We start from the raw sequence: 17,213 nt of genomic DNA, 5'->3' as shown, positions 1-17,213 counted from the left end.
TTCCTGGCTGTGTGACCCTGGGCAAGTCACTTGACCCCCATTGCCCACCCTTGCCACTCTTTCACCTATGAACCAGTGCACAGAAGTTAAGGGTTTAAAAAAATTACATTCCATAACAAAAGTCACTTGGTGACAAAGTGTAAGTGAAATAAGTGGTAGTTAGGTTCATTTTTTTTAAATTAATATGATATAAAGATTAGCAAAAATAACTAACATTTATATAGAGTCTTCTATGTGCCAGGGCTTATGCTTTATAAATATCATCTCATTTTTCTTCAAAACCATAAGAGATAGGTACTATCATTATTACTCTCATTTTACAGTTGAGGGAACTGAGGAAAATATAATTCAAATGAGTAGTCCAAAATCATATAACTAGTAAGTATCTGAATGGATTTGAATTCAGGTCTTCCTGACTCAAAAGCTCTCTACCCACTTTGCCACCTTGATACCTTAATATTATTATTAATAACTAAAAAAACCTAACATTTGTATAGTACTTTAAGTTTTGCAAGGGATTTATAAATATTATCTCATTTTATCCACATGATTATGAAGGTTGTGTTATTATTCTACCCATTTTACAGATCAGAACTTTAACTCTGTTCCCTAGTGTGACAAACTGACTCACTTCCCCATGTTCTGATTCCCTCTTGCTCAATTTTCTACTTGTACTAATGTGTACTTTTTCAATTCTTTTATCTCAAATTTATGGCATAATCATTTATAGTATACTCTTACATTTTACCATTGACATCTTTCCCCTGCTCAAATATTTTCCTTCAGTTCTTCTTCAGTAAACATTCCTTAAGAACCTACTATGTGTAAGGCATTATGCTAAGGCTTAGAAATTTAAGAAAATCTGTCCTCGAATAATTTGATTTCTGTTTCTGATCTGATCTGTTTCTGATTTGGTTATACCCAGGATCTGCTCTTGGTTTTCTATAATGTTCAAATATTGTAATGGGTCTCAAGTTTCTAAAATAAAATTAACTTGGTCATCTTTCCTTTCAGGCCATTTTTATACATTTTCTAATTGTTCCTCGAAAAATGACCTTAAATCTGTTCAGTATATAAAAAAATGAAAGAAACCAACCCCTTCCATTTTACAGTCATTTTAGTAATTTATTGTATTTGTATGTGGATTTGAGCTACTCTAACAATAAAAAGAAGATAGCAATAAATAAAAAAGAAGACAAATAATTTTCCTCATTGTAGAGACTGTAGCAATTCAAGAATACAGGAAGGGATGAAGGCTGAAAGTCAGCTTTGGTGAAGCTCTAGGATAATTACCATAGTCCTGGCCAGGGGCATGATGAAAGTGGAAAGGGATTTATTCACCTCAATTCATATATATCAAACATGTCTTGGGAATTCACACTGCAGGAAGAAATATCAATTCAAAAGGCAGATTTGACCTCTTAGACGTTTGTCCCAGTGACTATGTCTCAAGGTCTGACAAACAAAAGAGCAGAAATAGCCCTGAAACTATGAATTATCTCACAGAAGACCTATGGCTTTTCTCTTATGGAAATAAGGTGGCTCAGCAGATACTGAGAAATAGAAGATGTCTTCTTAGTGTGGAAAGCAGACTGCTACTTTTTAGCTTCTCTACAAGTAATCTGCAAGCGGAAATTTTAGTATTCTATCTGCTACAAAGGGGAAAGTGTGAATAGCTTAGGCTGATCATGTTGTCTCTCCTACAAGTAATGTAACAATCGATAGGGAAAATATGCTGTCATATGTATGGGAGGTTTTAAAATTTTCTTACTTATTAAATGACCTTGCTTCAAGTTATTATGTCCCTTGATTAGGGCTGGTTTAATGAAAACAGAAAAACAAAACAAAACAAAAGCGGCTATGGTCTTAAATAAAAACCAGCCCCACCAAAAGTCTGAAACTTGAGTGCTATTTACAGAGCCCATGTCAAAGACTTACGCTAAACTAAAATGCTCAAACTTCAGAAATTACAAAATGTAATGAAGCTATAACAGAGCAGGACTGTTTCGTGTTTATTTTCCAGGGCTAAATATAAATTCTATTCACCTACTTTGCAGTTTCATCTAAGAAACAAACAGGATGTACAAGCTGAATTTATTTTTTCTTCTTCTTGATGTATTTTTTAAAAAATTGATATATATATATATACATATATTTACATCACTTTCATTTCAAAATTTATCCCTCGCTTCTCTTTCCAGAGAAATTCTCTTTGAAACAAAGAATAAAAAAGAGGGAGGAAGGGAGTAGTTCGACAAAACGATCCAAAACATCAACTAAGACCAATAGTATATGCATAGTTTCACTCACAAAGAAAGAATATTAGTTTTCTCATTTCTCCTTTGGGACAAAACTTATTATGAATTAATCTTTCTTTTTAAAAAAATTCCCTAATTATAAGCAAAATCAACTTTTAACATTCATTTTTTAAAAACTGAGTTCTAAAGAAGAAGAGGAAGAAGAAAGAGGAGAACAAGAACAAGAAGAACAAGGAGGAAGAGGAGGAAGAGTTGATAAAATACAGTATATTTCAGTTTGCATTCTGACTCCATCAGTTCTTGGAGGGAAGATGGTATTTTTCATCATGAGTGTCTGGGATAGTCTTGTATTCCTGCATTACTGAGAATAACTGGGTCATTCACAATTGTTTATAAAAAAAATTGCTATCACTGTGTACAATGTTCTTCTGGTTCTACTCCACTTTGCATTTGTAAGTCTTTCCATATTTTTCAAAAATTATCTTATTCATCATTTATTATAGCATAATAGTATTCCATCACAATTATATACCACAACTTGTTCAGTCATTCCCCAGTTGATGGAAAACCCCTCAGTTTCCAATGCTTTGCTCCCTCAAAAAGAACTACATGAATTCATCTTTCTTAAGGACTAATATTAGAGCTTTGGTAAAATCTTCATTTACCAAATATGGTTTTAAGTTCACTGTACTTCAATAATTACATGTGTGTGTGCTCCAATAAAGTCCTCATTATAGCATGAAGATAATTTTCGGTTCTTGCAGGCTATGCCACAGAACACAGGCTTTGGCAGGTTCTTCCAAGCTGGACAAATATCGAGTATAAATTTGGTGATGGGTTGTATGTCTGAGGTCTACAGACCAGCCCTAGCAAAGTCTGAAGAAGTTCAAAATCAGAAGGTTGGCCACAATGTGAAATGTGTTTGGTCTGGTTTGATTTTTCAGAGCAACCAATGAAGATTATCTACTGAGAGGGAGGAATTTCTATCCATATTATTGAATATCCACACCAATCAATTCAATAAAATTCAGCAAACATTAAGTGAGGCATTGTGTTTGGTGCTGAGGAGAAAATGATACTCATTCTACTTTTAAGAAGCTTAAAATCTAGTTAGGGGGGAAAGCACACAAATAACCACGATACAAAGGAAAGTGATCTTTTGAAGCATTGATATATATGCATATACAGATTTTATTTTCATTTATATACTTTAAAAATAAGTACCTAAGAGAAATGGACAGAAGGAAGAAAGGAGAAGAGGGAGAAATGATTATTCTCTCTCACTTCCTCTCACCCCATCCTAACTTTGAGCTTCATGGGACAGTGAGACCAAGACAATACTTATGGGGTCGGTAGAGCTCCTACCAAATGAACCTTCAAACTCAGATTCAGAAATGAGTCTTTGGGACCAATTGCTATTTATTCCACAGTCTCTGCTTTATTATTTTTCCTTTTTTTTAAAATAATACTTCCGAAGATCTATGTGATCTAATGCAGAGTGAAATGAACAGAACCAGGAGAACATTATACACAGTAACTGCAATATTGTGGAATGATCAAATGTGATAGACTTTGATACTAACAGCAAGACAATGATCCAGGACAATGCTGGGGGGCTTATGACAAAGAATACTATCTACCTCCAGAGAAAGAACTATTGGAATATAAATGTAAAAATAAATAATATGAAAATGTTTTGCTTAATAAAACATGTATAAGCCAGACTAAATTGCTTGTCAACTCTGGGAAGGGATGGAGGAGAAGGGAGAGAGACAATCTAGATCATATAACTTTGGAAAACTTATGTAGAAATTTGTTATTAAAATAAAATTTTAAATTAATATTAAAAACGAAATAATAAAATAATACTTTCTAATGTAATATTATGAACTAAGAGCTAGCTAATGGATAATCTGGCTGATATTGAGGGTATTATGTTCACATTATCAAAAACTAAGTTTTTCCAGTAATCCCTATGATACCAAGGCATACAGAAAGGCAACCAGCAACCCATTTTATAAACCCCAAAAGACAAGTCCAGACAATCATCATGAGAGAAGTTCTTGAATAGATGTCTAAAAGTAGAATACTAATTAAGAAAGTTAGACCCGGTGTATCCAAAAACTAAGAGATTTAGCTGGATCTGAGCAGCTAAGCAAAGTGGAGAATTGAGGTAATTATCTAGGTAATCCAAAAACAGCCTACAACTGAAGAAAGAGTCTAGGGCCCTGAGCTACCATAGCAAGCTATCTACACTGATTAACTTTAGTCTTCACATTGCTCATGTTGACACAGCACAATTTTTGTGTGGGTGTTTAGATTGGGACAAACGGCACCTGGCATAAATTCCCTTCAAATGACTGGGCTCAGTAGATTACTGGGGAAATTTAGTTTTTGAAGAGGTTACTCATTATCCATAAAGTACAGTTGGCATTAAAAATGTATTAATATGACCTTTTATTTTTTTTAAGGCTGCATAGTTCTTAATGTGTAAATACAAGGAGAGAACAATATTAAGATGTGCCTCGCTTTATTTGCTCCGTTGTTAGGTCCATTACTCTTTATGTTCCAGTAAGTTATTAACTTTTAAACTTCTTCACACCCTTCTCTCACCTTTTTTCCTTCCAAATCCCTCTTAAGAATCAATAGAATTGAAAAAAAAGTGATTCAAATAAAAATTGCAAAAAAAGAAAAACAAAAGCAAACTACTAAGATTTCTGTTTGATAATATCTATGATACATACCCCCGGACCAAACTAGGAAGCTTATGAAAAGAGCCTCTGAACCAATTTACTGCCATCTTTCATTTTTATCTCCTAATCAGAAAAAAAACAAACTTGGGGGACTAGAGTGGAGGAGCTAAGAGACTGTGTTGCATCTGAAATACTCCCATTTTCCTTGGGTTCCAAGAAACTTTCTTCTCAGCGTGATCAATAGATAGAATTAAAAATTCTTTCTTAGAGATTTACTTTTATTAGAAACTTCAGAGCATTTGCTTTAAGGTAGTCAATATTCAGGTGAACTTTTCTTTTGGGGAAAGAGATAAGCAATAGAAAGAAAAGAGAGTTTTAATTTTCATGGGGATGATATGGCTCAACAAGAAGAACAAAGTGGAAATTTGTGAACAGTTATGAAGCAGCCTAGGCAGTTCATAAACCCATTAACACCATCTCGTCTGAAGAATATCCAGGAATATTCTTATTTAATTGGACTGATCAGACGAGGCTGCCTGACAACCAAAATACAACTTGTGAGAGCAATTTTTACTGAAAGCACTTGTTCTACATGGGAAGTGCATTCCAGGAAGAATAAATAGCCCGCCTTCCTATACTTGAACCACATGTAGCTGGTAGGTCTGAACTTTTAGATCCCATGAAATTAAAAGAAAACTTCCAACTGAAACATTTCCTTCATCTCAGACTCATATTTCTGGTGCATATATGACACTTGGCTTCACCAACAACAGAACAGAAATTTCTTTCTACGAAAGCAAACAGCAACATGCCATGATGATTTTGAGAAGTAACCAAAGGAAGATGCACATAAAAAAGGAGAGTTAAGTTTCACACAGAGAGCTCTTTGACTACAAGCCTAGAAACATTAGAATGTGCCATTGTGGATTTTCGTTCCCTAGGAATTTCTTAGTGGAAGTTAGATGTTCTTTTTCTCTAGGGATGCAGATTTCCTGAGAGACAGGGAGATGAATCTATTAGAAGTATTTCTTAAACAGCTATAGCTCAACACAGCACCTAGACCTGTAAGTCTATCAATATGAACCTCATCACCTCTGGAAGTCTCTGGTATCTCTACAATTCTCTAAAACTAAGGGAAAAAAATATGGCGCCTAAAGATTTTTCAGTTATTTTTTTTTTATTATATTGGAAAGAAAGAGTTCATTTACCTTTGCCGAATCAAAGGGATGGGGTGAAAGCCCAGTTTCTTGACAATGAATCATACACCTTGAACCACAGGTCGGGCAAATTGGTGGACACCTTCAGGTTCCAACCTGCATGGCAACCCCACCTTGGAAAGCCTCGTCATCCTGGTAAGGGAGCGTGCCAGATTCCACAAACCTGTACTTGCCGATGGAGAGCCCCTCCGGCCAAGAACAGTACCACCAGCCAACAAGGGGCATTGAGAAGCCTATGGCTGGCATATGTGTAAGTTGAATCACTCCTTTGATATGGCGCGATTCTTCTAAACCCATGAAAAAAGCAAGAGACCATTTTGCTCCCTTGTGACTTGCTTACGGAAGAAACAGATTTCTTGCTACGAGACACTAAGTCAAGAAGAAAGAGTGACGTTTTTGTTTTTATCAACTTCATAGTTGGGGAAATTCTGGTAGGATAAACTGATAGGCTATTTTATAAATTTTTAGTTTATTTTTAAAAGTTTTTTTAATAAAAAATCTTTAATTAAAAATGTTTTAACTGTTTCCGTGATTTCATGGCAGTAGAATACTCCTAGGGAAGGAACTCCCCAGGCTGATGTAGGAAGTGCAATTTAGGTTGTCTTTAGAGAGTTGCCCAGAGGATACTGAGAGAGGTTAATTGATTTGCCCGCTGTCATCTCTTATGAGCGCCAGACCTCAAACCCAGATTACCTTTTTTTCTGTCGAGGTCAATTCTCCCAATAATATTTCCCAGTTTGGTCTATGTATGGCAAAAAGCCTAGTCTGCTTTTTTGTAAATCCATTTCCTTCCTTTCTTCAATTGGCCTTTTCTTCCCATGCCTTAACCTTACTCTGGATACATGCATGAGTTAGTTTTTTGTTGCCAGTGGAATTGGATGGCCCCCAGTAATAGCTTTGGAAAAATTAATTATTGGAAATTATTCTATTTGACTTTCAGTCAAGAGAGGCTTCTATCTGATCTATTTTATTGACTTAGACAATAAAAAGACTGTAAAGAAAGCATCACTAAGTCCTTGTTTACTTGGCATTCCTGGTTCTGACTTTTAGTTTCACAATAATATGAGTCTTGCCAGGTTGGGTCAGAGCTAGAGTTCATCCAGTCTAGGAGACTTTCTAACAGTAAGTATAAGTCAATCATTATTATTCCTTCTATTAACAATATATGAGGGGGGCAGAAAGGTTATTGGCAGAATTGAAAGAGCACCAGGCCTGGAATTGAGAGGACCTGGGTTCAAATCAGACACTTCCTAGTCATGGAAACCTGGGCAAGCCATTTAACCTCATTTGTCTAACCCAGTGATTCCCAAAGTGGGCACCACTGCCCCCTGGTGGGTGCTGCAGAGATCCAGGAAAGCAGTGATGGCCACAGGTGCATTTATCTTTCCTATTAATTGCTATTAAAATATTTTATTTTATAAATATTTTATTTTATAAAATTTATTTTATAAAATTTAAAATTAATTTCCAGGGCACTAAGTAATTTTTTTCTGGAAATGGGGTGGTAGGCCAAAAAAGTTTGGGAACCACTGGTCTAACCCTTACCCTTCTGTCCTAGAGTTGTTACTAGGACAGAAAGTAAGGATTTATTTTTTATTTTTTTTTCACTTAGTACTTTCATTTCATTTTATTTTATTTTCCAGGATGATGTCTTTTATATTTTTTTAATTTTATTTTTTAGAAAAAAAATTTTTCCATGGTTACATGATTCATGTTCTTACTCTCTTCCCCCAAATCCCTCCCCCAAAGGCTTTAAAAAAACAAACATATGAGGTGGTCAATGCCCATGCATTGCTTCAGAATGCCCTTTTTGGGATTAGCTAGGTGACTTAGTGGATTAAGAGACAAGTGCAGAGACAGAATGTCCTAGGTTCAAATCTAACCTTAAGTACTTCCTAGTTATGTGACCCTTGGGCAAGCCACCTAACCCCATTGCCTAGCCCTTACTGCTTTTCTGCCTTGGAACCAATATGCAGTTTTAATTCTAAGACAGAAGGTAAGGATTTTTTAAAAATACCCTTTTGTATGAATTTGACCAACTCAACAAATATTATGGTAATTAAGATTATCAAGACATTCTGAACAGTCAATATCTAAGGAACAATTATTAAGGGATACATCCAGTGGGGCATTGGAGCTATCATGTATGACTCAGAAGAGCTGATTGTTAAATTTTCAGTGAGAGCATTCTTACCTTAGAAACTGACAAATGTTACAAATCAGAAAAATGCCACTCTAAACCCGCCGCCCAGACCTAAGAAAGTGATAGAGAAAATGTTACTCATGAATATTAAACCTAAGTGTATCCTATGTTTGTATATACACATATATAAGTGCAGATACATATATACATCTATATGTCTGCTTTTTTCCAAAGAATAGACTATTAAACATTTTCCAGCACATCTTTGGATACACCAGAAGAGTAGCTTAGGGAGGCAAAAGCAAAATGGAAATATGATCCCCCTTTACTTCTTCCAAGTCAATATGCACAAAGATAGAATGACAACCACTAACAAGTGCAGTGATTTGAATCCACTACTCAGAATCCACCCGATGCTCTGATAGGCCCAGCTGTCATAGTGAAATAGGTGACTACCAATCATCCATGTGACTGGATCAATAAGAGTGTAAGACCCTGGAAGTATAGAGCTCATCTAGTCCAAACCTCTCATTTTACAAAGAAGGGAACTAACTGTCAGAGTCTTGAGGCATCTAATTGGTAGGGTCCCTTAAGTTTTGGTGGAGGCATGCTAAGAAAACTGGGAGGAGTTTATTTAGAAAACATTGTCAAGTTAGCCATCACTGACCTTAGGACATAATGTCCTAATTTCCCAAATTCTGATTTATGCCGTGCCCTGCTGCCTTAAGCCACATTCAGCAACAACCACTTACTGAAAGAGACTCTCTTCCTAGTCCCAAGTAATACAAGGAGACACAAGCAAATGGAAAAAGGAATCCACACAACCAGATTCACCAGTTACAGAGCTCTGTTACACAAAGTTCTCACTAAGTTCTCTCTCTTCTGAAGAGTCGATGGAGGTCAATTTAGAGTCTCTGCTAGATTTGCTTTTAGGGAATAATTGTTGCCCTCTTGGTCTATGGATTAATTATCTCATCTTCCTAATGCAGAGGCACAAAAAAGGTAAATTGGCTTGCCCACAGTAAAAAATTAATTAAATATAGCCAGTTCTGGTTTTTCTATTGGATTTGAAGTTGCCCTTTGTGTTTCCTTTTAGAGTTCCCCATTTATTTGGAAATGACAACTAATGTGTGTATAGGGGATGGAAGGAAAACATAGTCATGGAAAAAAGAGTTCTTTGAATTGTTACACAATCCATAATATACATCCCATTCTTCTAATGATAAGTATTTGGCAATTGATTCAGAGAACGATAAATATGACAGATTCATAGTATTTGGTAAAATGGTCAAATGAGTGTCAAGATGCAGTTTTCTCTTAGTTGTGAAATATATCTCCTCTGGGCAGATGACTAAGATCCTATTAAAAGTTATCTTCATAATTCTAGTAGCCAAAAGGTGGAGTTCAATAAGCCAAAATAAGTTGCAAAATGTGTCCTTACTCATGAGAAGTGCTTCAGTATACACGAGACTTGTCCAGGGAAAGTATGAATTTGTTCCTGGGACATAGCTATCTCCTTATTTTCACTGGTGCCTTTTCAAAATTTTTGGCTAAAAGAACATGAGCAAGGGTTGTTTTTCCATAGCCAACTAGAGGCCTAAGAGGGCCATTTGAAAATTGATCATTAAAATGGCACATTTGAAAATTAAAGATGAAAGTACAAAGTTTTAACTTCAAAATATTTTTAAATGAAAAAGAGAAAAATATACTCATTGATTTTCCTTTTCTAAAAAATAGTGAAGAAAACAATGAGATGGCTCAGTGGATTGAGAGCCAGGTCTAGAGATGGGAGGTCCTTGGGTTCAAACCTGATCGCAGATACTTCCTAGCTGTATGACCCTGGGTAAGTCCCTTAATCTTAATTGCCTAGCCCTTACTGCTCTTTTGCCTTGGAACAAATACACAGTATTAATTCTGAGATGGAAGAGAAGAGTTAAAAAGAAAGAGTCCATCCTATGACTGTGGCCACATATTCCATGATCCAATGGCATTAGCCTCCTTGCTGTTCCTCACAAAAGACAATCCATCTCCTAAATACATTCCTTTTCACTTTTTTTTTCACTATCCATTCCTATACCTAGAACTCTCTCCATTGTCATCTCTGCTTCCATGATTTCCTTCAAGTCTCAGATAAAATCTCACCTTGTAGAAGAATCCTTTTCCCCTCCTCCTTAGTCATGTGATATAATTTTAAACTCCTTCTATATGACAGAGGCTGGTTATAAAGACAAAAATGAAATAGCCAGGGGGCAGCTGGGTAGCTCAGTGAATTGAGAACCAGGCCTAGAGACGGGAGGTCCTAGGTTCAAATCTGGCCTCAGATACTTCCCAGCTGTGTGACCCTGGGCAAGTCACTTGACCCCCATTGCCTACCCTTACCACTCTTCTGCCTTGGAGTCATATTGACTCCAAGACGGAAGGTAAGGGTTAAAAAAAATGAAATAACCACTTCCCTCAAAAGAGCTTTTGACCTATTAAGGAGAAACAGCCTGTACAAGGATAAGTAAGAGTAAAATATAAAATATGTAAAAAGTAATATCAGATTGGGGAGGTACCTTGCAACTGGGAAGATTGGAAAGGCTTCATGTGGGAGGCAATTTTTCATCTAACCTTGAAAAGAAATGAGGAATTCCTAAGAGGTAATGAGGAGTAGATGCATTCAAGGCACATGAGATAGTCTGTGCCAAAGTGTGGAGGCAGGAAATAGAATGCCAGGCATAGGAAACAGCAAGTTTGACTGGAATGTCAAATACAAAAGGAGAACTAATTTTTAATAGACCTAGAAAGGAAGGTTAGAGCCAGACTCTAATGCCAAACTAGGGGTTTTTTTGGTTGGGTTTTTTTATGTTAGAAACAATATGGATCCACAGAAGCTTCTTTGGTCATGGAATGGCATAGTCAGTCTTGAAGGATGTCAATTTGACAGCCACATGGAGAGTGAATTGGAGAAGAGAGAAATTGGATGCCAGGATACCTACTAGGAAAATATTAGAATCATAGCCACATAGATGTAGAATTGTAAGGAAACTTGGTCATTACTAATTTAATTTTCTCATTTTACAGATGAGAAAACTGGAGAAGAGAGAAGGGTAGCTTGCCCAAAATCATACAGGTAGTGTTGTGAGGAAGATAAGATTAGTTATTGATTAGGTATTAAGTATATAGCACCTTCTAGGCAAGAGGCCTATGGAGACTAGTAGGCAAAAGGCAAGAGTTTATAACAATTTTAATTAAAGAAACTATGTAAAGGATGGAAATAGGGGTTTCTACAGTTTCAGACTAAGGGAAAACCCACAGGGAAAGGGAAGGACTTATTATTACACTAACTTAGTTATCTAAACTAACAGGGTCCAAGAAGCTGTAAATGGAGTCACTGGGTGACTGCCTCAGACCTGGAACCTGCCAGGATTGAGTACAGCTAAGGGCTTTGTGGCTTTGGGATTCTCATTGCAATCCACTGATGATCTCTGGATGCCAGGAGTTAAGGTGGTCTCAGGTACCAGGTTGTGAGGGAGTGCTTGAAATGCTGTCCACCAGATCTCAAACTTCTCCTTCTTCCTTTGGCACTGTAGATCTTGTCCTCTTTGCTAGATGCCACACCACACAAGATCCCAGGGAAAATCAGGATGCAAGGTGTCCTTTTACTCTGAGTTCTCCCAGGGCTCACCACAGTTTGTGTTAACCCTAATGGAGTCCCTTCTCAGACCAAGTCACTTCTTCCTGCTCCCTCATTCCAACCTGGAATTCCCAGCTCCAGCTCCTTCCTGCTATGTACTTAATACCTAATCAATAACTAATCTTCCTCACAACAGTAGTAAGAGGCAGAGAGAATTCAAAATCAGTTTTTCACCTTGAAACCTAATGCTCTTTGCACTATAGTCCAAAAAAAAAAAAAGCGTAATATAGTGCTGAATTGGGGTGGTGATTGCATGAGTTGAGAAAGATCTAAAACACATTGTGAAACCAGCTAAGATGGTGGAATAAAGGGAAATAGCCATGCCACCCAAGTCTCTCTCCCAACTACTCTACAAATATTTAGAAGATGCACACGGCTGAATCATCACTGAGAAATCCAAGGGAAAAAAAAAATCAGTGAGTCATTTTTACAAGTCAGGTCAGCATAGGAAGACAGACAGCGAGATCTGTCTCTCATAATATCATTTCCCACCCAACTGCACTCATTTTGGACCTCCTTGAATTCACCATGCCCTCATCATTGGGAAATCTCATTGTCTTTCAAGATCCAATCAGCCTTATTACTCATACTTCATCTGTGTCTTCTGTCCCTCTTTTTGGAGGGTGGAGTCAAAAACTCCATTTAAGGAGAGGAGATGGGAGAGACATCTCATTTCCCACATTCTAAAATGTGCATTTTAGACCTCGCAGATTTCTCTAGCAGCAACTATTTTGAATTCTTTGACTTCTCTATCATACTTCTATGCCAGGTATCTTCACTCCTCCCTTACTGTGTCCCTCACTTTTAGTTTTCTCTTGAGTTGCCCTCCCATACCAAATTGCAAATTCCTTGAGGGCAAGGCCTGTCTTTCTTTTTCATATTTATATCCTCACTGTTTAGCACTGTTCTTGGAACTTTAAAATGTTTATTGGTTGTCATTAACTATTGACCATTTGTGGACATGGAATACTAGGTCTAATCTTCCAGCATGGAGATTGAACTAGGGTCTGTCCTTGGCTAAGCTCCATTTCTTCCCCTGGTGCAGAGAGAAAGAATAGGTAACAACTCTTTTATCACTACTGCAATGAGTTACAGATCCAGTGCAAACTAAGGAATGAACCTGTGTCTAGGGCTGGTGGTCCAGTAAAAACAACAGTCCTGGATCCTAGGCTATGTACTGAGCAAGGAATAAATGTAGAAGAAAAAAAAAGAAGTAGCTAGGCATGTCATTCTTATCCTAGGAGCAAAGTATAGTCTCATATCTAAGCCTGAATTAGAAAAACCAGGTCAGGGAATCTAGACCAAAAGAGAATTTACAGTTCTGTTGCTCTGCACCTGAAAAAGCTTTCCAATTGAGTGAAAGTGGTTTACTCCACCCAGGGGCACATCTATAGTTATGGTGCTCAGATCCAAATCCCAGTGAGAGCCCAGACAAGGAGAGCAGAGCTCAGATTTCTCCCTGACAGCGGAGCACACTGAAACCTTCCAGGTCTCCAAATTGAGCTATACCTGAGATCCTAGAGTAATTACAACATTCAATATCTGTAGTAACAGAACCCAAGAATACACAAAAAAAGACTAAGTAAAACTCAGATATTCCCTCCAGAACTCATCCTTAATACAAAAGTCCAAAGTCAGGAAGTAAGACTGGAAGAACAAGTAAACAAAGAAAACCCCACCATCCAGAGCCATTATGGTAGAAAGGACTCTTAAGATACAAACTCCAAAGAAAAGAAATGATTTTAAATGAATTTTTTTAGCAGGAGGAAGAAAGTCCACATTCATGATTCCATCAGGATATGGAATTCCTGTCATGGAAAAGCCCTCTAATGTTGAAGACCAGCAATCCATATGGTCTTAGTTGACTATGGTACTGAGGAGTTAAGGGACTTATCCTTGTTTGTACAGTCAATAGTAGCAGACTATTACTTAAACTCAGATCTTCCTGATCCAAGGACAGCCCTGCATATATTGTCACATTAAACTAAAATATTTCTAGTTAAGGAGGTTTTATAATAATTTATACATAAATTAATTTTGATACAAAAAATACCATAAATCTTCGGTTATTCTGTCATTATTAGGATTCTTTGGTAATCATTCTCCTTTACTTTTCATCTTGTATGGTCATACTATGTGTTCTATTCTTGTGGTTCTACTTTTTTTTCACTTTGTAATATTTCATAAAATTTTAAAAAATATTTCTTCATATTAATCACACTTCAATGAGTCTGTCATTCAACAAGTACGTGTTAAGTACTTCATATGTGTCAGATAATGTTCTGGCATCGAGGTAAAAAAAGATGAAAATGAAATAGTCCTTCACCTCAAATATATATTCTATAGGAAGATATGATTTACATACATATACATTTTCTTTTTTTAATGGACCTGTGATTTCATTAATGAGATCTGTGTCTTAGGAATATTGATTTAATAGCTATAAGGAGGATAAAATAGAAAGGAAAAAAACCTGTGGTAGTAGGGACACCAATTAAGAAGCTCTTGTAACAATTCATATGAGAGATGATGAGGGCCTGAACTAGAGAAATAGTCACGTGAGTGGATAAATGTGAGAAATTTCATGGACATAGAACCAACATAGCTTGCAAATAATTGGAAATGTGTTAAGAAAGAGGGTAAAGAGTCAAGAATGACTGCAAGACTATGAGCATGAGTGACTAGAAAGATGGTGGTGTCGTTCACAGCAACAGGTAAGTTCAGAAGAAAAGTGGATTTTAGGGAAAAGACAATGAGTTCAGAGTTAGAAATACTGAATAGAGATGCCTATGAGACATTCAGTGGGAACATCACCAGGCAAATGATGATGTAGGGCTGGAACTCAGGATAAATGCCAGGCTAGTTATATAGACCCAGGGAGATGATAAAGAGAGAGAGAGAGGGAGATAGACAGAGAAGAAAAGAGTCAGAGGTACAACAAGATCATATAGCAAAGGTGATTTTTTAAAAAGATGATCAAACAGGTTGGAGGGGAACTAAAAGAGAAAGGTTCCATAAAAACCTAGGAGAAAAGTCTCTAGGAGGAAAGGATGATTATTGGTGTCAAGTGTTTTAGAGATGTCAAGTAGGAAGAATCAAAAATTAACTTTGACACTCTTACTTATAATAATTTATCACAATTTACATGTAAAACCCAGTGGAATTACTCATCGGCTCCAGGAGGGGTAGGGGAGCAGAAGAAGGAAAGAACATGAATCATGTAACAATGGAAAAATATCCTAAATAAATAAATTAAATAAATTATTTTTATCTTAAAAATAAATACTATCTCACAATAAAACTGTTCCCCCATTGTTTTACATTCAGTTTACTTCCAGGTTTCTCTATGCATTTTGCATTTGTTACATGATAATGGGAGAAAATAAAGATAAAATTTTAAAAATAGATATGGTCTCACCCTGGAGATGCTTTTACCCATTTGGCCTCCTTTTCTAATTGGTGAGCTCTTATTTGTAACCACCATTTGAAGAAGTCATGCTCCCTTCTTTGTTGGCTCTGCTCCTGACTCTCCAGACCTTTACATCACATCTCCTCCCCACTCCTTACTTTTCAGCTCCCATTTATGTTGTCTTCCTCTATAAAATGTCTTTTCTTGATGGTAGAAACAGTCTTTCTTTTTACTTATATTTGTACTTTCAGCAATTAGCACAGTGCCCAGCACATAGCAAGTGATTAAAAATTTTTATCTAATGACTCATAAGAGGATTTGATCTATGCTATTGCGTGCACTGTAGATCACAATTATTTATTATTTGGACTAAAAGACCTTTGATCTCCTTTCCAAACTATTGTGATTTGGTAAAAAGATCAGAAGATCTAAGTTCATATTCCAATTCTACCACTTTTTTTTATACACCCTTGACTTCTGTGTATTGACTTATAGGCGGAAGAGTGGTAAGGGTAGGCAATGGGGGTCAAGTGACTTGCCCAGGGTCACACAGCTGGGAAGTGTCTGAGGCCGGATTTGAATCTACCACTTTTTATCTGTGAGACTTTAGATAATTCATTTAACCTCTCAGGGGATAATTCACTGCTTTATAGAACTATTTATTTTGGTGTCCTTTGAAAGCTTTCTGATGCATTTAAAATATTATCTAAGGTTAAAAAATTAAATTTGCATACCTCTTTTTCTTGGTATTGCTCAAGGCAAAGCATATGTGTGTTTTGAACAACTGATTCTTATCCAGAAAATCCTTCCACCTGGTTGATAATATCAGCTCATCTCAACTGGGAAAATATTAATTGTATGCCATATGACCATGGCTTTGATAATAAAAAAAAAAGAATAAATCAAAAGAGATTCGACTTTCAAAGATATGGGCTTGGAGTCAAAAGACAATTTCAAGTCTCAGGTCTGCTACTTCCTAAGTATATGACTTTTTGGCAATTCATATCTCTGGACGTCAGTTTTCTCTTGTGTATAAGATGGTCAGACTAATTCTTCTGTATGATTTCCTTGATTTCCTCTAGTTTTTATGCATATGAAACTCTATAAAATAGTCTTTTGGGGGCAGCTGGGTGGCTCAGTGGATTGAGAGCCAGGCCTCTGGGACCTGGGAGACGGGAGGTCCTAGGTTCAAATCTCACCTCAGAAACTTCCCAGCTATGAGACCTTGGGCAAGTCACTTAACCCCCATTGCCTAGCCCTTGCCACTCTTCTGTCTTGGAACCAATACACAGTATTGATTCTAAGATGGAAGATAAGGGTTTAAAAAAAAGATAGTCTTTTTTTGAATTTATAAATACAAACATATATGTATACTCATGTGTGTATATATATGTGCATATATATATATCTGCCAACAAATATGTAACTTTCTAAGAAAAAGTAGATTCACAAATACAGGATAAAGAGGAGTGATAAGAAAATAGATCTGAGGGGGCAGCTTGATAGCTCAGTGGACTGAGAACCAGCCCTATAGATGGGAGGTCCTAGGTTCAAATCTGGCCTCAGACACTTCCCAGCTGTGTGACTCTGGGCAAGTCACTTAACCCCGATTGCCTAGCCCTTACTACTCTTCTGCCTTGGAGCCAATACACAGTATTAACTCCAAGATGGAAGGCAAGGGTTTAATTTTTAAAAAGAGAAAAGAAGAGAAGAGAAGAGAAGAGAAGAGAAGAGAAGAGAAGAGAAGAGAAGAGAAGAGAAGAGAAGAGAAGATAAAGAAGAGAAGAGAAGAGAAGAGAAGAGAAGAGAAGAGAAGA

Source organism: Gracilinanus agilis, chromosome 1 (assembly GCF_016433145.1).
Source record: "Gracilinanus agilis isolate LMUSP501 chromosome 1, AgileGrace, whole genome shotgun sequence".
In the NCBI taxonomy this organism is placed as follows: Eukaryota; Metazoa; Chordata; class Mammalia; order Didelphimorphia; family Didelphidae; genus Gracilinanus; species Gracilinanus agilis.
Note: the sequence above shows the minus strand (reverse complement) of the source record.